This window comes from Erythrolamprus reginae, chromosome 2 (genome assembly GCF_031021105.1).
Source record: "Erythrolamprus reginae isolate rEryReg1 chromosome 2, rEryReg1.hap1, whole genome shotgun sequence".
NCBI classification, from domain to species: domain Eukaryota; kingdom Metazoa; phylum Chordata; class Lepidosauria; order Squamata; family Dipsadidae; genus Erythrolamprus; species Erythrolamprus reginae.
In genome coordinates, this window is record NC_091951.1 from 211807214 (window position 1) to 211834568 (window position 27355).

The following is a 27355-nucleotide window of genomic DNA, read 5'->3' on the forward strand; positions in this document are numbered from 1 at the left end:
TGTGCATGCATGGGTGTGTGGGTGCGTGCGTGCATGCGTGCGTGAATGTATACACACACACACACACACACATATATATCCCTGTCTCACACCAGGGATAACAAGATTTCACAGAAGGCAGGAGAAGCAGCAAAGGAGGCCCTCCTCCTAGACCCCATCAGCTGCAACAATCGGGCTGATGCAACCCCTGCTGGCACAAGTGATATGGGCCAATCCCAGCAGGGTGAGATGGTCCCCCAAGTAACCTAACGGTCCCTTTCAACTCTATTAATAAATAAATAAATAAAATAAATATCCTTTTGTACAATAAAATGGAAATTTGGTGGGGAAATGGAAGATCAAAATTTCCTCTTAAATTTTGTTTTGCAGGGTTATAGTTACATTTGGACTGTTGGATAGAAAAGAAAGGAAAACAAAAGACAGACAAGCATGTGGTTTCAGCCTTCTCTGTCCGGGCAACAGTGATAGGAATGTAGGTCTGATCCAGGTGAGGAAAAAAACTTTCTCACTCAGGCATCTCTTATGGTTGCTTTTATGGCCTTCAAAGATTGTTTCTTTTTATTAGTACAATAGAATACATGCCCTGGCCTGTATTTGAAGAAAATTGCAAAATATTGCCAACTGCCAAGTCGAGCTGTGCTTTAAAAAAGCCAGTTCTTATTCTTATGTTGGAGAGCAACTGATCATTCTTCTCCTTCAGAGACCTGGGACCACAAAGTAATGGTTTCCTTCTCTGCCATGAAATTGAAATACTCTAAGAGATTCAGAGATGACTAGCTCAGGGTTTAGGACCTGGCTTATTAAATCTCATTTCATTGTGATAGATTCAGGGCTATTGCACAATACAAGATATAGCCAGTCAGTGCCAGTCAGTGATGGACCTGGAAAATGTGATTCAACACCTGAAGTTCAAAACATAGTCTCTTTAAATTATAAAGAAAATGGAGGCTTGGTTGAACGGGAATTTAAGACAAAAGACTGACTTCTTCCAAGGGCAATTTCTGAGGGAATGACAGAATTATTTCATGCTCTGGTTAGAGTATTGGGCAACTGTGTAATAGCTCCTCAATATTTATTTACTGAGAATAAATTAGTATTCATTGTTCTCTAATCAGACAAGTGAAAACAGAAATAAACATTTGAAAACAACATTGGAACAGGAAGAGAGGGACAATCTAAAAGGGCTTAAATGAAATTGCAGCCATTCAGAACAAGGTCTAACTTCAAAGAAAGATGGGGAAGATGGGAAGCTAGCCACTTGGTTAAGGATGCTTTTTGAACATGGAGATGATCCTAATAATATCATGTAAGTTTCTGAGAGGAGGAAGGGGAAAAACTATTTCAGGATTCAATACAGGTAGTCCTTGTTTAGCGACTGCCTCATTATTTAGTGACCATTTGCAGTTACAGTGGTGATAAAAAGTAACTTTTCAACCATGCCTTACAATTATAATTTTTGCAGGTCCCTAAAACAAAGGAAAGCTGAAATAAAGGCATAAGCATTGTCACATTTCACTTGACAACCACTTTGCCTATTGACTGAATTGCTGGTCCCAACTATGATTGCTAAACAAAGACTACCTGTAATCTGAAGATATTAAGGAAGAGAATGGAGTGGTGAAAATCAGTTTTAATTTGGAAATGCCTGCTTTATTTCTTTATATTTGTCCCATGAAGCAGGTGAGTTGAAGGAATAATTGTCCACAGATATTTATCAAAAGGGAGGGGAAGGTTGAAATTATCTGAAGTGATAGCTAACTATGAGCAAACTTGTATATTTAGAAAGCATACATGTGAATGATTTTCTATTCAAACTGATGTTTCTTCTTATCCAATTTGGATTCTCCTTTAGAAAAAAAGAACTATTGCTTAAGATTATCATGCTGTGGAACTCAGACATGTATTATGTGTATCCTAAAAGCATGTGTGTAGGCATGTGCAGTCACACACACATTCAAGCACACACAAGCACACATTTAATATGACCTGATAAAAATTAACAAACCAGGGTAGAAAATTATTGTACAGTATCCATGATGACAGACCTTCATCTGCTTTGGTAGTGCTTATCACCTGATCTTTTTTGAAGTGCCTAGCTTAGCCATTCCTCCTTGGACACCAAATCTTATTAGAATTAAATTATTGGAATAGATGCAACAAATTCCCATTTGTTTTCCTCACTGAGGCAAAATCCCTCCTCTCCCCTAGAGTTAATTCCAGGACAAAAATACGCTTAAGCGGTACATGAACATTGAGATTACATCTTGCCAAAGTGATAGTCAACTTGATCAAAGTACTAATGACCCATGTACAACCTATGCTTCTGGCAGAGTTGATACCATTTTCCTCTCAGCGTTTATTCTGGCCAGTTGCTGCGTTTCTGAAGAAGATAAATTTCACACTTACTATGCCATAAGATTCAGTTGTGAAATGTTTGTGCAAAGAAACTGGGCACTGTTTTGTCAGCATTGTAAAAATAAAAGATTATGAAATTGTCAATAGCAGACATTTAAAATTCAGATTGAATTATTAAACAAAGTGCTAAAAGTGGAAAAGAGGGTACCACATAACCTTTGTTTCCCTTCTGTTAGGGCAGTGTTTTTCAACCAGTGTGCCGCGAGACATGGTCAGGTGTGCCGCGAAGCTCAGCTTCCGAGATCGGAAGCTGAGCTTCATTCTTCCCACCTCCTTTGGGGCCCTGCGGGAGAGTGCTGGCAGCAGCAGCATCGGACAGTAGCTGGGGCGGCGGCTGCGAGTGGGAGCTCCAGGTCAGAGGCACCGGCAGTGCCCCGCCCAGCTGGAGATTCCCCAGCGGCACCAGGAAGTAGCCGGCAACACAGCACCCTTTTCCAGTGCCGCGCAAGGAGCCAGGCGTTGGAGTTTGGGATGAGGAGCGATGGAAGTGTGGAGGCCGGCGTCGCGGCCGCCCCCATCCCCCAGTGCCTCCGGCCCCGTCGCGCCCCTGGCTTCTCGCCACTGATGCTCGCCCGATCCGCCCCTTTCTCCAGCTCCTCCTGCAGCGGTGGCTGCAACAGCGGCGAACGCTCAGAGAAAACATCACAGCGGAGGTCGGTGAAAATTCTTTGGAATGTCGGGGGCGTGCGCGTGCGCCCCATCCCCCAGCCAGCCGACCCGGAACATTTAAAATAAGAAAAAGCTTTGCCGGCCTCCACAGAGAAGAAAGGAAGAGAGAGAACAAGAGAGAGGAAGAAAGGAAGAGAAAGAGAGAGAGACAGAATGAGAGAGAGAGAGAGAAAGAGAAAGAAAGACAGAGACAGCAAGAGGGGGGAAGGAGGGAGAGAGAAAGAGAGCAAAAGAGAGAGGAAGGAAGGGAGAGAGAGAGAGAGAGAGAAAGATTTAGCAAGAGAGACAGAATTAGAGAGAAAGAGAAAGAAAGAAAGAAAGAGAGAGAGAGAGACAGCAAGAGGGGGGAAGGAGGGAGAGAGAAAGAGAGCAAAAGAGAGAGGAAGGAAGAGAGAAAGAGATAGCAAGAGAGACAGAATGAGAGATAAAGAGAAAGAAAGAGAGAGACAGCAAGAGGGCGGAAGGAGGGAGAGAGAAAGAGAGCAAAGAGAGAGGAAAGGAGAAAGAGAGCAAAGAGAGAGGAAGGAAGGGAGAAAGAATGAGAGAGAGAAAGAGACAGCAAGAGGGGGGAAGGAGGGAGAGAGAAAGAGCAAAGAGAGAGGAAGGAAGGGAGAAAGAAAGAGATAGCAAGAGAGACAGAATGAGAGAGAGAGAGAAAGAGAAAGAAAAAAGACAGCAAGAAGGGGGATGGAGGGAGAGAGAAAGAGAACAAAAGAGAGAGGAAGGAAGGGAGAAAGAAAGGGGTGGAGAGAGAGAGAAAGAGGAAGGGAGAGAAAGAGGGAGGGAGAGAGAAATAGAGTGAAAGGGAGGAAGAGAGATTTTTTTGTCCAAACTTTTTTGCGCCCCCCCCCCACTCTATGTTCCCCAGGATTTTGAAAATGTGAATAATGTGCCGTGGCTCAAAAAAGGTTGGGAAACACTGTGTTAGGGGACTGGCTCAATCTCTAAAAAGTGATTTCCTCACCCATTAGGATAGTGGTGAGATACTGAATTTATGGCAACTGCAGAAAATAGTTAAAAGGACAACATATTACAAGACCTAATCCAGATAACTCAGTGAATTCTGAAAACCTGTTCCAATGTAGTCAAAAAGGTGTCATCTGAAGGGGAGACGGGTTATAACATAAAGCATTATGGGGAGAGATTTAAGAAGATTCTGATTGACTATATATCCTCAGTCATTGCAAGGATCCAATGACCCTGCACTCTGCCATCATGTTTCCTATTCTACTGATCTGTGGAAGGGACACCAAATTTCCACTTTCTTAAATTGGTTTTTGCAGCCTCAATTATATTTCAACTTTGTTCCTTTGTTCACCTCACCACTTCCTGCTCCAGGAAAATCCTGACTGCCAAAATTCTTGATACTTGCAATCCCTTTAGGTTTGTGTTTTAGTTTCTACTCCTCCCTCCTCATTGTGAAGATCTCTCTGTGGGTAAGAGGAAGTTCTCATGTAACAGTCTACAAAACTGTTTATTTTTGGAGAAAATTGCTTCCATATAGGGGGAAAAGGCCAGCACTGTGTTCTGTCTTGTCTCTTGAAGAATTCTCTCATCCTGCTGTTTTCACATAAAGCACCTACCTTGGGATAAAATGTTCAATTTCCTTTTGTCCCTCATCAGCAGCTCTTGAATTTATTATGTCATTAGTCCATGGCTCTTATTCTTGTAACTGTGTAACTGTGGAGAACATGGAATTTTTGGTAACTTTAGAGTATACTGTACATGAAATTATCTTTTTTTTAAACTAAAATTATTTTATTTTTTAATATAACACACACATATTTTGTGGACAGTGTATTGACTGGATCAAACCTTATTGAAATAACGATAACACTAATAATAAAACTAAGTATGCATAATACTAGTCTTCTAACTTCAACAGTACCATTCTCTCTCTGTAATTCTTTACCATTTTTCCATTTTGTTTGTTGGTTTATGCTGCCCTTCTGAAGTGACCCTGGGTGGCTTACAACAGAATAAATACAAATATAAAATGTGTAAGAAATTTAATATTAAAAATCTAAAAATTCTAAAATTCCATTTTTCCTAAAAACACAATCATCCACATTCATCCAACTGGATTTTGCCATTCACAACATCGGACGGAGTTAGTTCTTAACATTCATGCCACCCCCATGCCTGCTGGAAGAGATGGGTCTTCAGGGCCTTGCGAAATGCCAGGAGGGTGAGGGCAATACAAATCTCCCCAAAAGGCCAGAGTCTTCACAGAGAAGGCTCTTCCCCTAGGCCCCGCCAGATGACATTGCCTGGCCAACAGGACCTGGAGAAGACTGACCCTGTGGGATACATGAAGCAGAAGATTGTCCTGCAGGTAATCTGGTCCTAAGCCATGAAGGGTTTTATAGGTCATAACCAACACTTTGAATTGGATCCGGAGACAAATTGGCAACCAATGCAGTCATGGAGTTGAGATGTGGGCAGATCTTCGAAGACCCACAATAGCTCTCACGGTTGCATTTTGCACTATTTGCAGTCTCCAAACAGTCTTCAAAGGTAGCCCTATGTAGAGAGCATTGCAGTAGTCAAACCTTAAGGTGATAAAGGCATGAAGTGATAAAAGTGTGAGAAGTGACTCCCTGTCCAAATTGGGTGGCAACTGGTGCACCAATCGCACCCGTACGAACACCCCTCCACACCACAGCCGAGAGATGGTCTTCTAAGCTCAGCTGCAGATCAAAGAGGATGCCCAAGTTGCGGACCCTTTCTGAGGAGGGCAAAAGCTCCCCCCCTCCAGGGTAATGGACAGACAGGTAGGATTGTCCTTGGGAGGCAAAACCCACAGCCACTGTGTCTTGTCAGGGTTGAGTCTGAGCCTATTACCACCCATCCAAACCCTCACAGCCTCCAGACACCGGCACATTACTTCCACTGCTTCATTGAGTTGACACAGGGTGGAGATATAAAGCTGAGTATCATCAGCATACTGATGATAACTCACCCCGTTGGATGATCTCACCCAGCGATTTCATGTAGATATTAAACAGCAGGGGCAGGAGGACTGACCCCTCAGGAACCCCACAGGGAAGGGACCTAGGAGTCGACTTCTGTCCTCCCACCAACACCAACTGCAACCGATTGGAGAGGTAGGTACCATAAAATGGTGTCTTGGACTCCCAACCCCTCCATCTGGTGCAGAAGGATACCATGGTCGATGGTATCGAAAGCTGGTGAGAGATCAAGAAGTACCAGGATAGAGGAATTACCCCTACCTCGGGTCTGCCAGAGATCATCTGTCAGCATGACCAAAGCAGTTTCAGTGCTGTAACTGGGCCTGAAAACAGACTGCTGAGGGCCCAGATAATTGGCTTCATCCAAGGACCATTGGAGCTGGAACAACACCACCTTCTCAACAACCTTCCCTATAAAGGGAAGGTTGGAGACCGGACAATAGCTGTTTAGAACAGCTGGATCCAGGGAAGGCTTCTTGAAGAGGAGGAGCACAATTGCCTCCTTGCAGGGAGCTGGAAAGGATCCCTCCCTCAGAGAAACATTGACGATCACCTGGACCCAGCCCCGTGTCACCTCCCTGCTGGCCAAAACCAGCCAGGAAGGACACAGGTCCAATAAACAGTGGCAGAGCTCACAGCTCCCATGGCCTTTTTCACTTTATCAGGCATCACTAGGTCAAACTCCTCCCACACGACAGGATTAAGATGAGCCTCTGTCACCTTGACCGACTCATTGTCAGCTGACACTGCATTCCAGTCGGAGTCAAGGTCTGTTCAAATCTGAACGATTTTATCTGCAAAAAACTTATTAAAGTCCTCAGCACTGCCCTGCAAGGGTTTGTTAACCCTCCCCCTGGTTAAGGAGAGAGTGAGTCACCATAAATAGGGCAGCTGGCTGGGATTCTGCTGATGGAATCAAAGCAGAATGATAAACGCATTTTGCTGCCTTGAGTCTTGATTAGTCTCAATATAAGATCTTACATGTGTTCAGTCAGATTTACTTTTTCTCCAACGCTTCTCTATTTAAGATGCACAAAAATTCTATCCTATCCTATCCTATGCTATCCTCAAACTGTTTTCTAGGAGATGCTTCACTCTTAACTGTCTACTCCCCATCTTGAAAGTTTATCCCTTTTCTTTCTGTCCAGAGTGTTTTGTACTTATCCTTTTTCTTGCCTTTCAATTGCCTGGCCACTACAGTATTGGGGTTTTACAATACTTTGATTTAAATTCTCTGCTCTCAGTTGCTGCTGGTCTGTCATACTGCTCTCAGCCATGGCTGGTCCACTTCAATGCTTTTATTTATTTATTAGAGTTGGAAGAGACCTATGATCCAGGATTTTTGGAAGATTGGTTTTAGTTTCTGCTCTGGGCACTCCACTTCTCTGCCACTTAGCTCTGCACTACTGCTGCTCAAGTTCTGCTGTGCTGTTCATAGCCACTGATCTGATGCTCAGCTGCCTTCTGGGTCACTAGGCTGCCTCTCTGTCTTTCAGATGGGCTGTCTCTCCATCTCAGATGGGCTGTCAGGCCACCTCTCAGTTGGGCTATCTCTTAATTGGCACATTTCAGACAGGCCACCTCACAGCTGGGCACCTTACAAAATTTCCCCCCAAATTGTAAAAAATTCTAGAAGCTTATTTTTAAAATCTCCCAAATTTAGAAGATTTTTTTTTTTAAAAAAAAAACCATTTACAATGAATTTTGTATTCATAAATATTAGTATTCTGGAATAATAGAAGTGCTGACAGGACATATGCCATTCTGGACAAATGCCTGCCTCCTCTAAGAAATTTCCAGAACATCTGAAATCAAGCTATTCAATTGGTTAATTGTTTACATTGTCAAGAAATGTTACCTTTGTTCTGTGAGTTCTAAGTTCTCCTTGAGAATATTTTTTCCAAACTCAGAAAGGCAAATTGAAAGGATCACAAATGGTTTCTTTAAAAAGAATGGTTTTGCTTGTCCCAGCAGAGTCATTCCAATCAGATCCTTAGATTGAAGCCCCAGTATTTTCCCCCTCAATTCCCAGGAGAATTGATTCTGGGATCTGGCTTCTTTCTGGTGTCAGTAGTGAACTTATGCTGCCAGCCATTTTCACTGCAGTGCTAATGAAATGAACCAGCTGTTCCTTTGCGAAGAAAAGCTGTTGTTGAATCAAAACAGTGAGCCCATTGAGAATTTTTTTTCATGATATGCCTCTTTTCATCTTTGTAGCAACAGCAAAGTAGATGTTAGCATGTGAGCTCAAGCACCTTAAAACATACATGCTGCTATTAAGTAAGAGTTATAATGCATGCAAATTCCTGTACCTGCTATGGAAATGAAAGGTTTGATGTTTTAAATCTTTCTCCCATAAGTAGAGCTATGTCCACACAACATATTTTGCTATTTCAAAAATAGTTTTGCACCTGTGGGATGGACTTCCCATTCTGGTTTTAGGATCTCTGCTGATTTATTTCTAACTCAGGTGCAATACTTCTAGAATTGCAGGAAGATTTTTCATTTCCAACTACCGGTAAGTTTATGGGAGGTGGTTTTCCACATTGACAGGGACGTTTGTCTCAATCCAATTCTGAAGATCCTAGTCACTAGCAAGCATTGGTCTTCCTTATCTGTTTTCATAAAGCAAGACCATTTCCCCCCCTGAAGTCTATCACTGGCATCTGAAATAAGCTTTTATTTTCCTCCACCCCATCATATTTTCCTTCAAAACAACCTTCTCCTCAAACTTTCTCTTCCAGACAGAAAAGCAGATTCTATTCTATTGAGTAACATTGAAAGGACCTTTGTATTGATATCTAACTGCCCCAAGTATTAGTTGGTAGTACATATGACTTATACATGAAAAAAAATGCTGATACAACCTGTGTATAGTGTTAAAAAAAACAACAGGAAAAACCCATCTGGATCAACAGCTGGTTACAGCATCCTGTTTTCCACAGACACCCTAAAGAGATCTAACTCAGGGCAGAAAGGCAACAGCATCTGATAATAATAATAATAATAATAATGATAATAATAATAATAATAATAATAATAATAATAATAATAATTTATTAGATTTGTATGCTGCCCCTTTCTGAAGAATCGGGGCGGCTCACAACAGTAATAAAAAGCAGTATAGCAATAGAACAAATCTAATAATAAAAAGATATATAAAACCCCAACAATTAAAAACCATACAGCACATACATACCAAACATAAAATCTAAAAGCCTGGGGGAGATGTCTTAATTCCCCCATGCCTGGCAATATAGGTGGGTCTTGAGTAATTTGCAAAAAACAAGGAGGTGGGAACCGTTCTAATCTCCGGGGGAGTTGATTCCAGAGGGCCGGGGCTGCCACAGAGAAGGCTCTTCCCCTGGGGCCCGCCAAACGACATTGTTTGGTCAACGGGACCTGGAGAAGGCCAACTCTGTGGGACCTTATCGGCCGCTGGGATTCTTCATACTTGGGACTTCACAGCAGGATCCTCCATATAATTTTTGCTTTCTTTGACACTACATTTTTTTAAAGGGTGAAAAGAAAGATCTCTAGAGTAGCAATCTTGTCTACTTACATGTGCAGGTGAAAAGTCTTCAGAAAATTAAAACAATGCTTGTTTTACAGAAACTTATTACATATGAGTTTAATTTCATGTAGATTATAGGTGGACCTCCTTTATATTGCTGGAAACCACTTTTATTTGTTTGGGGGGAGGTTACAGGGACAGAAGTGATGAGACAAGTCCCATGGCGTTTAATTCTTGATTAGGGTTGTGGAGAGAATTGGATGGGGAGGGGAGTCCCTTTAAAACGGGGTTAAGACTATGTTAAAAGACTTACACAACAAGGGTTTTTTTATTCATGGATTAAAACTTTGAGAAATCACAGTCACTTTCAAAAATTGCACATTCAAAATTCAACACCCTGATCAACAGAGATGTAGGTTGCATGCAGGTTGTCCATCCCTAATGCAAACAACATTTAGTATCAGAAAAGAACTCAACTAGGTAAGCAATTTTACTATTTTGCTTGATCTGTCTAACCAATATCTTCACAATTTATTGATACTCCATAACATAAAATGTATTTATGAACCATTGCCATTCTAGGGAAAAAGGTAAGATATCAATGAACGATTGCTGTATATGCCCAATAAAGCTTTTTAAAAATACCAGCAGTCTTTTAAATGGAAGAACCTTATGTGGGAGACAGGAAGTGGGGATATGGTGTGCACTGTACATTTCTATTCTGTTCCTCGATCCACAATGTTCAAAACATTGAACATCCATTTCCTCCTATGGTAGACAGCTGACCATTTTTCATTCCACACCTGTGTTCTTCCACTTGGAAGATTACATGGGGGAAAACAAAAAAGCTTCTTCAGAGAACTGAAGACTAGCTGCTGCTGCTGCAAGACCTGGCATTTGAAATAAGCTTTTATTTTCCTCCACCCCAAGTGATGCAAGTGATCTCAGAGGCCGATGCCTTAGAAGAACTTGAAAGATTAAAGATAAAGGTGTTGGATGAAGGTGGTGCTGTGGATATTGCCTATCTGGACTTCAGCAAAGCCTTTGATATGGTTCCACATAAAGAGCTGATAGATAAGATTGGACTTAATCCCTGGATAGTTCAGTGGATTTGCAGCTGTCTGAAGTGTAGATATCAGAGTGTTGTTGCTAATGGTGACTATTCTAAGCAGAGACTGGTTACAAGCAGTGTGCCACAAGGGTCTGTTCTGAGTCCTATTCTTTTTAATATGTTTGTGAGTGATGTGGGGGAAGGTTTGGTAGGGAAGGTTTGCCTATTTGCCGGTGACTCTAAAGTGTGCAATAGGGTTGATATTCCTGGAGGTGTCTGTAATATAGCAAATAATTTCGCTTTACTAGATAAGTGGTCAAAGCAATGGAAACTGCAGTTTAATGTTTCCAAATGTAAAATAGTGCACTTGAGGAAAAGGAATCCTCAATCTGAGTACAGTATTGTATTGGCAGCTCTGTGTTAGCAAGAACTTCAGAAGAGAAGGATTTAGGGGTAGTGATTTCTGACAGTTTCAAAATGGGTGAACAGTGTGGTCAGGCGATAGGGAAAGTGAGTAGAATGCTTGGCTGCATAGCTGGAGGTATAACAAGCAGGAAGAAGGAGGTTGTGATCCTGCTGTATAGAGTGCAAATGTGAGACCACATTTGGAATACTGTATTCAGTTCTGGAGACTTCACCTACAAAAAGATATTGATAAAATTGAACGGGTGCAAAGACGGGCTACAAAAATGGTGTAAGGTCTTAAGCATAAAACGTATAAGGGAAGACTTAATGAACTCAATCTGCATAGTCTGGAGGACAGAAGGGAAAGGGGAGACATGATCAAAACATTTAAATATGTTAAAGGGTTAAATAAGGTTTAGGAGGGAAGTGTTTTTAATAGGACAATGAACACAAGAATAAGAGGTCACAATCTGAGGTTAGTTGGGGGAAAGATCAGAAGCAACGTGAGAAAATATTATTTTACTGAAAGAGTAGTAGAAGCTTGGAACAAACTTCCAGCAGACATGGCTGGTAAATCCACAGTAACTGAATTTAAACTTGCCTGGGATAAACATACAGTATATCCCTCCTAAGATAAAATACAGGAAGTAGTATAAGAGTAGACTAGATAAGGGCAGGATTTGTATAAATTCCCCCAGTTTTCCCCTATTGGAGCTTGCTTGTTTCCCCCATTGGAGCCTGCTTACTCCCCCTCATCAGAGACTGATTGTTTCCCTCGTCAGAGCCTGCTTATTTCCTGGACAATAGATTGGGATTGATAGATTGGGACTGATCACTGATTGTTTAATTTAATCTAATTGATTAATGGATTGGGACTTTAATTGATTGGTAGATTAAAATGATCATAGGACCTGTGCTGTCCCCAGAGACAGAGATAGTTGGACTGTATTTAGGCATGTTTCTTTAAGATATTGCATTAGGGGAAATGTAGTGAATTTGTACTCTGGGTAATGTAGTTTTACATGTGACCACATTTGTGTGTTCCTATTGGCTCTGACTCGGGATGAGGGCTAATTGGAGAGAACGTTCCAGAGGGTCTTTGTCTTCACTCACCATTGATTGTTAGTTGATTAAGGAATTTGATTGTTAGTTGATATAGGGATGCCTGCTAGACTAATAGCCAGGCTAATTGAGCAGAGTAGCGCTGATTGATGAACAACTACCCAGCTAATTAAAGATAATAAAAAAGCTTCTTCTAACACATAAACAACAAGAAAAAAAAATCAAGGAAATGGTCCACTAAAGACAGAAGATGGCAAAGAAGTAACAGATAGCAGAGCTACTTAATATGTTCTTTGCATCAGTCTTCACACAAAAGGAAAGTGCAGTTCAACTATCCAGCAACACAGATATAAAAAATAGACTCAAAACAAGATTCAACCTAAGCAAAAATACAGTAAGAGATCACCTGTTTGAACATAATGAATAAAAAAAGCAACAGGACCAGATGGATTACACCCCAGAGTCCTAAAAGAGGTAGCAGATGCCATTGCAGAACCACTGCACCACATCTTCCACAAATCCTGGAACACAGGGGAACTACCCGAGGACTGGAAAAGAGCTGATGTGATCCCATCTACAAAAAAGGTTAAAAAAAATAAACCCAGGAAACTACAGACCAATTAGCCTAACGTTAATAAATGGGAAAATACTGCAAAAAATAATTAAAAAGTAGATATCCCATCATCTAGAAACAAACCAAGTAATAACCAACAGCCAACACGGATTTGTTAAGAACAAGTCATGCCAAACCAACCTCATTTCATTCTTCAACCCTGTCACCAAATTAGTAGACCAGCAAAATGCAGTGGACATAATATACCTGGACTTAGGTAAAGCATTTGACAAAGTAGACCACAACCTACTTCTTCATAAGTTAGACCAGATGGATTAACGATAGAGTTATTTTGAATTTGCATTGGAAACATGGATACCAGAAACACATAAGCAGGAGTTCTTTCTTCAGAAGGCTCTTTTACTTCTTCAGTTGTATCAAAAAGTAACTACTTACTCTACACTATATTATAGAACAAACCACCAACCAACCACACTATACTAAGCCACTAAACCAAACCATCAAATTAGACCACATAGAAACATAGAAACATAAAAGTCTGACGGCAGAAAAAGACCTCGTGGTCCATCTAGTCTGCCCTTATACTATTTTCTCTATTTTATCTTAGGATGGATATACTGTATGTTTATCCCAGGCATGTTTAAATTCAGTTACTGTGGATTTATCTACCATGTCTGCTGGAAGTTTGTTCCAAGGATCTACTACTCTTTCAGTAAAATAATATTTTCTCATGTTGCTTCTGATCTTTCCCCCAACTAACTTCAGATTGTGTCCCCTTGTTCTTGTGTTCACTTTCCTATTAAAAACACTTCCCTCCTGGACCTTATTTAACCCTTTAATATATTTAAATGTTTCGATCATGTCCCCCCTTTTCCTTCTGTCCTCCAGACTATACAGATTGAGTTCATTAAGTCTTTCCTGATACGTTTTATGCTTAAGACCTTCCACCATTCTTGTAGCCCGTCTTTGGACCCGTTCAATTTTGTCAATATCTTTTTGTACGTGAGGTCTCCAGAACTGAACACAGTATTCCAAATGTGGTCTCATCAGCATTCTATATAGCGGGATCATAATCTCCCTCTTCCTGCTTGTTATACCTCTAGCTATGCAGCCAAGCATCCTACTTGTTTTCCCTACCGCCTGACTGCACTGTTCACCTATTTTGAGACTGTCAGAAATCACTACCCCTAAATCCTTTTCTTCTGAAGTATTTGCTAACACAGAACTGCCAATACAATACTCAGATTGAGGATTCCTTTTCCCCAAGTGCATTATTTTACATTTGGAAACATTAAGCTACAGTTTCCATTGCTTTGACCATTCATCTAGTAAAGCTAAATCATTTACCATATTACAGATGCCTCCAGGAATATCAACCCTATTGCACACTTTAGAGTAATCGGCAAATAGGCAAACCTTCCCTACCAAACCTTCCCCTATGTCACTCACAAACATATTAAAAAGAATAGAACCCAGAACAGACCCTTGTGGCACACCGCTTGTAACCTGACTCTGCTCAGAATACTCGCCATTAACAATAACTCTCTGATGTCTACACTTCAGCCAGCTGCAAATCCATTGAACTATCCAGGGATTAAGTCCAATCTTCACTAATTTATCTATCAGCTCTTTATGTGGAACCGTATCAAAGGCTTTGCTGAAGTCCAGGTAGGCAATATCCACGGCACCACCTTCATCCAACACCTTTGTGACATAGTCAAAGAAATCAAGGAGATTAGTCTGACATGATTTGCCTTCAGTAAAGCCATGCTGATTTGGGTCCAATAAGTTATTGTTTTTTAGGTGCTGATTTATCCTCTTTTTGAGTAGAGTCTCCATCATTTTAACTACAACTGATGTCAAGCTAACTGGCCTGTAGTTACCAGCTTCTTCTCTACTGCCCTTCTTGTGGATAGGCACAACACTGGCCATTCTCCAATCCTCAGGAACTTCTCCTGTTAACAAGGATTGGTTAAACAAATCAGTCAGGGGGGTAGCAATGACAGATCTGAGTTCTTTAAGAACTCTGGGGTGGATGCCATCTGGACCCATTGCCTTATTTATCTTTAATTGTTCAAGTTCTTCTAAGACATCGGCTTCTAAGATCACTGGAGCTGAATCCGTACAGCTGGAAGCAATGCTATATCCCTCTATAGTATTATTTTATAAGGTGTCTTTTGAGAAAACTGAACAGAAGTAGCTATTGAAATGGTCAGCGATCTCCTTATTCCCTGACCATTTCAATAGCTACTTCTGTTCACACCCACACAAAAGGTGTATTACATTATATACATGTACTGGCCAATCAGATCATACAACAGTTTGCATCATTCTGCTGATGCACCATGACTCGGAATTCACTTTACTTCTACTGCACTTGTAATATTACTTCAGGTTTATATCCTGACATAACCAACTGTACTCAGCGAGTAGTCCTCAATGGCTCTAAATCCACATAGAGAGAAGTAAGCAGTGGGGTACCACAAGGTTGTGTCCTAGACCCAGTACTCTCTAATATCTTAATAAATGACCTAGATGAGGGAATATCAGGAGAACTAAACAAGTTTGCAGATGATACCAAACTGACAGGAGTAGCAAACACCCCAGAGGACAGACTCAGAATCCAGAGGGATCTTGACAGACTCAAAAACTGGGCCCAAACCAATAAAATGAAATTCAACATGGAGAAAATCCTATACTAGGTAAGAAGAATCAAAAATACATATACAAACTGGGCAAAACCATATTCAATACCAGTGACTGCAAAAGAGATCTTGGAGTCTTGATAGACAGCCAACTAAATATGAGCTATCAGTGTGCAGCAGCAGCCAAAAAGGCTAACACAGTCCTGAGCTGCATAAATATATGCAGGACCAGAGAGGTACTAGTACCATTATGCCTTGGTCAGACAACACCTAAAGTACTGCATCCAGTTTTGGTCACCACACTACAAAAAATATATTGAAATTCTAGAGAAAGTGCAGAAGAGAGCAACCAGGATGATAAAGGGTCTGGGAAATAAAACTGAGCTTGGCCAGTTTGGTGAAGAGAAGGGCGAGGGATGACATAATAGCAATGTTCCAATACTTGAGAGGATGCCACAGAGAGGAGGGGATCAGTCTTTTCCAATGCACCAGAAAGCCAAACAAGGAATAATGAATGAAAGCTGACCAGGGAGAGATTCAGCCTGGAAGTGAGGAAAAACTTTCTGATGGTGAGAGTGATCAACCAGTGGAACAGCTTGCCAATGGAGGCTGTGAGCGCCCCGACACTTGCAACCTTCAAGGGGAGATTGGACTGTCATTTGCCTCAAATGTTATAGGAACTTATGCTTGAGTGGGGCTTGGACTAGATGACTTGCAAGGCAGTGATGGGCTCCTATGGGTATGGTCAGGTACGCAGTACTGGTAGCAAAATTTTGGTTTTTTTTCTTTTTTTCCCTTCTGGGCTCTGGGTATGCTTTTCCTATCGCAGTAAATGAACTTGAACGTGTATAATTTTAGAAGATCTGTGCGTGTGCATGTGTACATACACTTTATATAGTAGATAATAATAATAATAGTTCAGTGTTTCTAGAGAAGCAGCTACATAAGATTAGATTTACAACTCTTAATGCTTTTTTGGCAATGATTTTACAGAGGGGAAAGAATACAGTGGGGTAGCAAAAATAGAGCTCCACCCGAGAGCACCCAGTGCATAAGCCACGCCCACAGCGTGGTACTAAAAATTTTGGTAACCCATCACTGCTGCAAGGTCCTTTCCTACACAAATAAACAAACAAACAAACTGCAAGGCAGACCCTATTTTGTTTGTTTGTTTGTTTGTTTGTTTAGCAAACAAATATAGATTTATAGTTTGTGTTGTATCCTGGAATGGCTACCTTGTAACGCTGTAAATAGTTTGTTCCTCTTTTCCAGCGCTGTCTGAGCCCAAGCAGGAAGTCGCTCCTGATTGGCTCAGACGCGGCCGGCTCTCGCTTTGGCGGGAACCGCAAAAGTATAAAAGAAGCGGTTTCTTCCTGCAGAGTCAGTCGGTACTCGCTGAACTGTCACTTTACCTTGCTGAGCTATCACTTGTTCTCTGAGCTGAATAAAAGTACCGATTGCTCAAAACCCTGTCTCTGGGTCTACTTCACTGGCGACGAACGAACGGAAGAACTTCGCGTGCAACATGGACAAAATCCAGATCGGCCAGGCTCCAGAACTCTTCGATTCCGAGAAAATGACATGGGACGAGTACATGGCCACCTTCGAGATATTCCTCGAGGCGGCGGGAATGCAGGACGCCGGAGCCGATCGCAGACGGGCTATTTTTCTCAACTACTGCGGCGCAGAGATCCGTAGACTTGCCCAAACTCTCACCGAGCCAGAACAAGCAAGAGCCACAGCGTGGGACGTCCTTCAACAGAAACTAGCAAGCCATTTTAAACCAACCAGACCAGCCATGGTTTACCGGCATCAATTTCACATGATGGCTCAGAGAGAAACCGAGTCAATCAGCCAATTCACAACGCGGCTTCGAACGGTACTTGCTCAATGCAAGTTTCAAGACCCGGAAGCTCGCCTTACCGACGCCTTGGTTTTCGGCATGAAGAGCAACTCGGTGAGAAACAAACTCCTCACCGAAGAAGAGCCGACGCTACAAACCGTAATTAAATTAGCACAAACCGCGGAAGCAGCCGACGCAGCGGCAAGAGAATTAAAGGAGCACGGAAGGCGAGAAATCATTGCCAAAATCAACGCCGAGTCTCCCAGCGCCGAGGGAACAGACGACCTCAGCCAGCCGACTAGAAACGGGGACAACTGCCTCCTCCTGCAAGACCAGCCGAGACATCCTAGAGCTACTCACCCAGCCCCCTGCGCGGGCTGCCGGGGAAATCACCAGCGCCATCGATGCCCCTTCCGAGACGCTACTTGCCACCGTTGCAACCGGAGAGGCCACATCGCCATCGCATGCAGAGCAACGGCACCAGAAGAAACGTTTGCCACACAACAATACCAGCGACCTCAAAACCAACCCCCCCAATCGCGAGAAAGGAGACCGTTCCGCAGCTCGGGTCAAAGGAACTACTCAAGCGCTAACCGCGACTACAATAGAGGTAACTCTAAATTTTCCGTGAATAACACGGCAACCAAAAAGGGGGCTAAAATTGTTATCTCATTGTTACTAAATAACCAGCCTTGCTCAATGGAGCTGGATACGGGCTCGAGATATACCATCATGCCCTGGGAAAAATTTAAACTATACATGCCTAATGTGTCTAAGGCTGACTTAACTCAAACCTCATTGGTGATCAGAGACTTCCAAGGGGGGGTAATCTCGGTCCTGGGAACAGCAAATGTACCTATTGCCTTTAAGAATGTGAAATGTACCCTTCCCATGCTTATTGTGACGGGGGCCAAACACTCCCTGCTGGGTCTAGCGTGGATGGAACCGTTGGGGATCGAAATTTCGGGTGTGTGTAATGTAAACTGTGATAATATGCCTAACTTTGTGAAAGAGTTCCCTGAAGTGTTCAGCCCCACCTTGGGATTGTATAAGGGACCCCCTATATCTTTCTCTATCGACCCAAAGGTCCCACCGGTCAGACTGAAACCTCGCAGGGTTCCCCTTCCGCTTCTCCCCAAGCTGGACATGCAGCTGGACAAACTCATTAGTCAAGGTATTTTGGTCCCTGTGGAACAGGGGCCATGGGAAACTCCCATAGTAACACCATTGAAGCCAGATGGCTCTTTAAGAGTTTGCGCTGATTACAAATCAACCTTGAATAAGGCACTCCAACACCACCCCTACCCCATCCCGGTCGTGCAACAACTCTTACACTCCCTGGGGGAGGGAAAAAGGTTCGCAAAGATCGACCTGGCCCAGGCTTACCAGCAGCTTCCGGTCGATGAACAAACAGCAAACGCCCAAACGATTGTAACACACAGGGGGGCTTTCAAATGCACGAGGTTACAGTTTGGGGTAAGCATAGCCCCAGGAATATTCCAGAGCATCATGGAACGCCTATTGTCAGGGGTAAATGGGGCAATTCCATATTTTGATGACATCTTAATTGCAGGGGAAAACCAGGGGCAAGTGAACAAAAGAATAAGGGAAGTACTTAAGAGGCTACAGGACAAAGGGTTACGAATCAAGCCTGATAAATGTGTCTGGGGAACTGACAGTGTTGAATTCCTTGGGTATAAAATAGATAAGGAAGGTATCCACCCCACAACAGAGAAGCTGAGAGCAATTAGAGAAGCCCCAGAGCCACAAGATAAGAATGAGTTGCAGGCATTTTTGGGCCTCCTTAATTTTTATTCCGTTTTTTTAAAGCAGAAGGCAACAGTAGCAGAGCCTCTCCATCGTTTACTCCAGAAGGAAGCCCGCTGGACATGGGGGAAAACTGAACGTGAAGCTTTTTCTCAAATAAAAAATTTAATAACTTCTGAAAGTGTAGTAGTCCAATATAGTGCTTCACTACCCATTAGGCTCACGTGCGACGCTTCGCCGTACGGCATAGGAGGAGTCTTAGCTCACGTTCTACCGAATAAGACAGAGGCCCCAATAGCATTCTTTTCAAGAACCATGACCAGCACAGAGAGGAATTATAGCCAGTTAGACAAGGAGGCTCTAGCATTAGTGGCAGGGGTAAAGAAGTTTCACAATTACATTTTTGGGAGAAGCTTTGAGCTAGTCACTGACCACAAACCCCTACTAGGCCTGCTAGCCCCCAACAAGCCCACTCCACCTTTTATGTCTCCAAGACTAATCAGATGGGCCCTTTTCCTCTCAGGGTATCAGTATGAGCTCACCCACAAGGGGGGGAAGGAAATCAATCATGCAGACGGCCTCAGCAGATGCCCCATAGCAGACTTGGTAGAAGACCCTGTTCCTGCCACTGATGTGCTAATGATAGAACTCGAGGAAAACCCACTAACCACAGCAAAAGAGGTAGCTGCACACACGCAGCAAGACCAAATCCTTAAACAAGTGGTGAACTGTGTTCTAAAGGGATGGCAAAATGATATTGTTAAACCTGAATTGTGTGATTTTAAGAACAAAAGGCTTGAATTATCATATGTAAAAGGTTGTTTGCTGTGGGGGGATAGAGTGATCATCCCCAAACGCCTAAGGGAAAAGGTACTCAAAATGTTACACGTGGGCCATCCTGGGATTGTCAGGATGAAGAGCCTAGCAAGGGGGCATTTATGGTGGCCAGGGCTTGATGTTGATATTGAAAGTTGGGTTTCAAAGTGTGACCCGTGCCAAGAGTCTAGGCCCAGTCCCCCCAAAACAACTCCGGCTGAGTGGGAACAGCCTGCTGGCCCTTGGTCTAGGATCCACATTGATTTTGCTGTCACAGTGGGGTCTCAGTACTTCCTAATAGTGGTTGATGCTTTCTCCAAATGGTTGGAAATAATAGCAATGAACAACATAACCACAAGTGCCACTATCAAGGTATTGAGCAGACTGTTTGCATCCCATGGTTGCCCTGATCTATTAGTGTCTGACAATGGACCACAACTAACAGCCAGGCAATTCGAATTATTCCTAGATGGCCTAGGGGTCAGACATGCCCTCATCTCGCCTTACTCGCCCTGGGCTAACGGGTTGGCAGAACGTTACGTAAGGGTGGCAAAGGAGGCATTGCACAGGTCAGGCCCTGGAGATGTGCAACAGAACTTGGACCAATTCTTATTAACCCAGCACATTACCCCTAACTCGCACACACATGTAAGCCCTGCAGAGTTATTGATGGGGAGAAAGTTGAGGTCACCATTAGACAGGTTAAACCCAAGGTTCTGTGTGAATAATAACCAAATGTGCATGAAACCAGAAAGAGAAATGTATTTGGGTCAAAATGTATATGTAAAATGCTTTGATGGAAATGTAAACTGGATGAAGGGAATTATTGTTAAGCAAAACGCACCCAAGACTTATATTGTTAAACTGGAGGATGGTCGTTTGTGGAAACGACACATAGACCACATTCGGAAACGAACTGAAAACCAATTGCAACAACCCGCTGACTCGGACTCTCCCCCTTCAACAGACTTTTGTACATTGCCCGAACTAAGAAACACGCAAAGAGACTTATCGGGCCAGGGGGAACCATCCAGCGACGCCGAGCCATCCTCGTCCTCCGAGGCCTTCGTTGGGCCCGCCAGGCCAAGTCCGCCGCACCGGGAGAGCAGCGGCGAGCCATCCTCCACAGTCAGTGGCGAAGGAGAAAATGGACTGCGCAGGTCAGCGCGAGAGCCTCGAAGGCCTCACCGATTGGACGACTTCGTCACGTGGCTTTCTTGATGGATGAGTCCAACTATGAGGGGAGGGGTGTTGTATCCTGGAATGGCTACCTTGTAACGCTGTAAATAGTTTGTTCCTCTTTTCCAGCGCTGTCTGAGCCCAAGCAGGAAGTCGCTCCTGATTGGCTCAGACGCGGCCGGCTCTCGCTTTGGCGGGAACCGCAAAAGTATAAAAGAAGCGGTTTCTTCCTGCAGAGTCAGTCGGTACTCGCTGAACTGTCACTTTACCTTGCTGAGCTATCACTTGTTCTCTGAGCTGAATAAAAGTACCGATTGCTCAAAACCCTGTCTCTGGGTCTACTTCAGTTTGTATTAACATAAGTAGAAAGTAGTGATAGAAAGGATAATAAGACAGTAGGAGAGGGACAGTAGGCACAATGATATGCTTATGCATGCTTTACTGACCTCTTAGAAAAGGGAGAGGTCAACTGTAGATAATTTAAGGTGGAAGATTTTGGGGTTAGGGGAAGAAACAACAGAGTCAGGTAGTGAATTCCAGGTGTTGACCACTGTATTGCTGAAGTCGTATTTTCTGCAGTCTGCCATAGTTTGGAGCGATTTACATTTAGTTTGTATCATGTGCTCTTGTGTTTTTGTTGAAGGTGAAGTAGTCATTAACAGGAAGGACATTATAGTGTATGATTTTATGAACAACAGTTAAATCAGTTCGAAGGCAACGTAGTTGTAAATTGTCTAATCATAGCATTTGGAGGAGCAAGGTAATTTGTTTCGAGAGGACTCTATCAACTGTATTAATGTCTGTTATGCAATGTGGGTTCCATACAGGTGAGCTATATTCCAGAATTGGTCTGACAAATGTTTTTTATGCTCTGGTTAGCAGTTCAGTGTTTCTAGAGAAGCAGCTACATAAGATTAGATTTACAACTGTTAATGCTTTTTTGGCAATGATTTTACAGTGGGCTCTAGCACTTAGGTCATTGGATATGAGCACTTCAAGGTCTTTGACAGAGTGATATCTTTTTAAGGATCCATCCCTGGACAGTTCCCTGCAGAGGGAGTCACAGTGTTTCACACTCCTCTTCATATTCATTTTGCACCACTCTTCTGCTCTGGCCCAGGCATTTTTCCTGAAAGGACTTTTGCAATCCTGCTGCTGCCAGGCCTTGGCTGCAGTTGCTGGGGGAGTGTGGTAATGGAGAAGGCTGAGGTAGCAGCTCTGTCTAGAGGTTTGAGGCTTTGGACAGAGAGACCCGAGATTATCTGCTGACCCAGCGCTGAGGAATTTGAAGTGGGTGGGGAGGGGGAGTCAATGAGCAAGGAGGAAGTGTCCTTCCCATCTGATTTTCCTCGTGACTGTGTTTTCCAGCCAAAGAATGTGTAACCCTCAATGAGAACATGGATGAAGACAGGAATGTTTATGGTTTTCCCACAATGTCCCCATAAATTTGAGAGATGCTACTCCACGGAAAACAAAATCCCATTCAGTTCTGCTGCTGCTCTTGTCCAGCACTCAGGCTTTCTGCCAGATGGAAACCCAGATAGTCTCCATTCTCAGCATCTGCCCAGCAATATTCAGCATCTGCTTCTGTCATGGTTCCCTGATGGTTAAGCAGTCTGTAAAGTAAACATTGCATTTTAAAGGTACTCCATTGTGACAAAGGCTGAAGCTGTGGGCCAGCCTGACAGGCAGTTGGAGGCAATGGCCTCAGGTTTCACCTTAGGAAGGGGTGGGAAGAGGGAAAGAGTAGCAACAGCTGTCCTATTCTTCGTGACTGAGCTATTTGGCTCTCCTGGAAAAGAGAGGGGTATGTTCTTCCCAGCTTTTGCTTCTCCAAACCAAGCTTACTACATCTGGATATGATGGAGAATGTTTCTCCCCTCTCTGGCTTCCCTAAAAACTTGCCTGAGCCATTTTGGATATGATTTGAGGTGAAAAAAAGCATGTTTTATGTCCCGGGAGTTTCCTTCTATGGGAGGAATCTAATCAATTCTTAGATGGGAGAGAGACTTTTTGTCCCCAATTCCCCATTGTTGCTCCCAGATGCTATTTCTCCTTAATATGCTAAGAGCAAATATGCTATAGAAACATAGAAACATAGAAGACTGACGGCAGAAAAAGACCTCATGGTCCATCTAGTCTGCCCTTATACTATTTCCTGTATTTTATCTTACAATGGATATATGTTTATCCCAGGCATGTTTAAATTCGGTTACTGTGGATTTACCAACCACGTCTGCTGGAAGTTTGTTCCAAGGATCTACTACTCTTTCAGTAAAATAATATTTTCTCATGTTGCCTTTGATCTTTCCTCCAACTAACTTCAGATTGTGTCCCCTATTTAACCCTTTAACATATTTAAATGTTTCGATCATGTCCCCCCTTTTCCTTCTGTCTTCCAGACTATACAGATTGAGTTCATTAAGTCTTTCCTGATACGTTTTATACTTAAGACCTTCCACCATTCTTGTAGCCCGTCTTTGGACCCGTTCAATTTTGTCAATATCTTTTTGTACGTGAGGTCTCCAGAACTGAACACAGTACTCCAAATGTGGTCTCACCAGCGCTCTATATAAGGGGATCACAATCTCCCTCTTCCTGCTTGTTATACCTCTAGCTATGCAGCCAAGAATCATACTTGCCTTTCCTACCGCCCGACCACACTGCTCACCCATTTTGAGACTGTCAGAAATCACTACCCCTAAATCCTTCTCTTCTGAAGTTTTTGCTAACACAGAACTGCCAATGCAATACTCAGATTGAGGATTCCTTTTCCCCAAGTGCATTATTTTACATTTGGAAACATTAAACTGCAGTTTCCATTGCTTTGACCATTTATCTAGTAACGCTAAATCTTTTACCATATTACAGACCCCTCCAGGAATATCAACCCTATTGCACACTTTAGAGTAATCGGCAAATAGGCAAACCTTCCCTACCAAACCTTCCCCTATGTCACTCACAAACATATTAAAAAGAATAGGAATACGCCCACATCTTAAAGATGGATCAGTCTGCCCTTAAAGAATTCGACACTAGAGACACTCCCCGAAATGAAGAAGCTACCTTTGATGACAATCTGATAAACAACGATCAAGAATTACAAATTCAGAATGACGAGTCAAGCAAACATGGACCAGTTACCCGGGCAAGAGCTGAGGCAAGAAAGGAGAAATTTAAGGAACCAACACCACAACAATAAACAACCCCAAATCACACTATTCTCAACAAACATAAATGGTCTGAACTCATATAAAAAGAGACAAAAAATATTCCATAAACTATTTGAAAACAACTATGATGTAATTTCACTACAAGAAACCCACATTAAAAATGAAGATACTACTCTTTTAGCTATCCCCAACCTTAAAATTAAATCTGAGTTTGAATTCTTTTGTGCTTCCGCCCCCGAAAAAAAGAGAGGCATAGTTCTATATGTTAAAAAAATTTATTCTCCAACATTAATATATACCGATGAAAATGGTCAATTACTAATTGTGCAAATAACTTTACAAAATAAAAGAACAATAAATATAATATCAATATATGCACCATCTGTTAGACAATCTCCCTATTTTAAAAACTTACACAAAAAAATATTAGAATTAGATCTAAACAACTTTGTAATAATCAGAGACTTTAACGCAATAGTTGATGTAAACAAGGATTATAAAGGTAACTCCAAGTGCCGTACTCGTAACATTATTCCCTCTACCTTTCAACAAATAATTTATGAATATGCCTTAAAAGACATTTGGAGATACTTTTACCCTAAATCTATACAATATACTTTTTTTTCTCCCCCCCATCGAACCTGCTCACGTATTAACATGGCTTGGTCTAATATAGAAATCATAAATCAAATAATTGATGTTCAAATACTCAATGCAACTTGGGCAGACCACAATCCCCTCCTACTCACAATAAGAGACAATACTTACAATATTCCGCATAGATGGTCGATGTACTCAACAGTGATAAACCAAAAACAATTCCAACATAAAATACAGAATGATATCCCCCCTTTCATCCAAATTAACTTTAATGGCGAGATACCCAACGAAATAGCGTGGGACGCCACTAAAGCATATATACGCGGTATTTACATCTCATATACAGCAAACAAAAACAAAGAAAAATATGCGCAACTTCAAAAACTAAACATCTCTCTTCAAGAAGCAGAAAAGCTACTTTGCAATGATCCTAAAAATAACATAATTCTATTAGAAATAAATACGATCAAACATCAAATAAATTTAATAACACAACAACACATTGCTCAAAAGGTTAAAAATGCGAAACAAACATACTTTGAATCGGCCAATAAACCAGGACGTTGGCTTTCTCTCAAACTAGCCCATCAAAAATCCGATAGAAACATAGATACTTTAGTTGACCCTTCTGGACAATTGAAAACGACCAATTCTGATAAAAAACAAATTATCCAAAACTTTTATCAACAACTCTATCAAGTCTCAAATTTGGAGGCCGATTTAATATCAAAATATTTACAAACAAATGAACAAACAACCATGATAACAGATGACCAAAGAACCCTTCTAAACAAACCAATTTCTATTTCGGATATTGAGGCTGCAATAAACAAACAAAAAAACAATAAAACCCCAGGACCAGACGGAATCCCATCTGAATTTTATAAATATCATATTGATATAATGGCACCCATACTCTTAGACATCTATAACAATGCGCTCTCACATGCAAAACTGCCCACGTCCTGGTTTGAATCCTATATAACCCTTATCCCTAAAGACATTGAAAATAGACATCATTTGGAGAATTACAGACCGATGGCATTACTTAATACTGACTATAAAATATTTGCATCAATAATTGCGGACAGACTAAAAAAATATATTAAACAAAATTATCCATTCTGACCAAAACGGATTCCTTCCGGGAAGAAACATTTCCACGAACACAAGAACTATACTAAATGCCTTGGAATACTATGACAAAAACTATGACAAAGCAGCTGCATTAGTATTTATGGATCTCAAAAAAGCTTTTGACAGTCTTCAATGGCACTATCTTATAAATCAAATTAAATACATGAATTTCGGCTCCAAATTTTTCAATCTAATCAAAACTATTTATTCTACCCAATCGGTCAAAATTCTCTTTAACAATGATATTACCAACACAATTACTATAACTAAGGGTGTACGTCAAGGATGCCCTCTGTCCCCACTTATTTTTATTCTGGCCATCGAGACCTTTCTCAAAACTATAAGAAACAACTCACAAATTCACGGTATTATGATTAAAAAAGAACATTACAAATTGCAGGCCTTTGCGGATGACATTGTATTTATCCTACAAGATCCAATTCGAACAGCACCCATTTTATTTGACGAAATTTACAAATTTGGTGAAATATCTGGCCTGCAAATCAATAAAAATAAAACTCAAATTTTGACAAAAAATATGATACCAAAAGAGATACTTACCTTGGAAGAATTAATTAAAATAAAGACCACCAAAAAAATTAAATACTTAGGAATCTGGATGACTTCGAATTATGCTACGATCAAAAAAGACAATTACGAACGATTAATTAAAGAAATACAACAAGATCTTAACAGATGGTCAAAATTAAATCTATCTATTATGGGGAAAATAGCTGCCATAAAATCAAACATTCTTCCAAGGTTTCTTTATCTATTTCAAGTTGCTCCAATAAATTTGAATAAAACCTTTTTCAATACTCTTCACAAACAAGTAAAGAAGTTTATTTGGACCAAGAAGAAGGCCAGAATAAAATTGAAAAACCTTCAAGACCTTAGATCCAGGGGTGGACTTGGACTTCCAGATTTTTATATGTATTATCAAGCTACCATTTTAACCATGATTAAAAATTGGATTACGCTCCAAAATACAAGACTCCTAACCCTGGAAGGATTCGATCTTCTTGCTGGGTGGCATACTTTCTTGACAGCAGACTACCACAAAATACCTAAATATTTCAAAAATCATTACTTACGCAAAACACTAATAACAATCTGGTTTACTATTAAAAAAAATTATTACACCTCAATACCAAAATGGATATCCCCCAATGAAATACTAATCTTTCCCAATCTTTTCTCGCACTCTAAAATTCTGAGATACCAACAGTTACTCGACGAATCAGATGCTCTTATCCCTAAACAACAACTGAACAATCAAGGAATTAATATAGACTGGTTAACATATTTACAAATTAAATTAAAATACGAACAACACAAAAAGCAATTTGGATTTCAAAATAATAATGTAATAGACACGATTCTTTTTGGCCCCTCTACAAAAATGATCTCAAAATTGTACAACTACTTACTAATCCAAGAAAATCCCGAAGAGCAAGTGAAATGCTGTATGATAGCCTGGGCTCAGAATTTTGGATATACGATTAACTTAATTGAGTGGGAGAAAACATGGAC

General features: G+C 41.6%; 1 protein-coding gene across 8 annotated transcripts in view; it reads left to right on the forward strand.

Annotated features, from left to right (window-relative positions):
• KANK2 (KN motif and ankyrin repeat domains 2) overlaps nucleotides 1–27355 on the forward strand; it is an 82637-nt gene that overhangs the window by 22765 nt on the left and 32517 nt on the right. The window contains exon 2 of one of the 8 annotated variants that reach the window (XM_070741732.1): nucleotides 370–487. The exons of the other annotated variants lie outside the window; for them this stretch is intronic. The gene's annotated coding sequence lies outside the window, so the exon portion shown is untranslated. The remainder of the gene's footprint in view (nucleotides 1–369; nucleotides 488–27355) is intronic. 8 annotated transcript variants of the gene reach the window in all.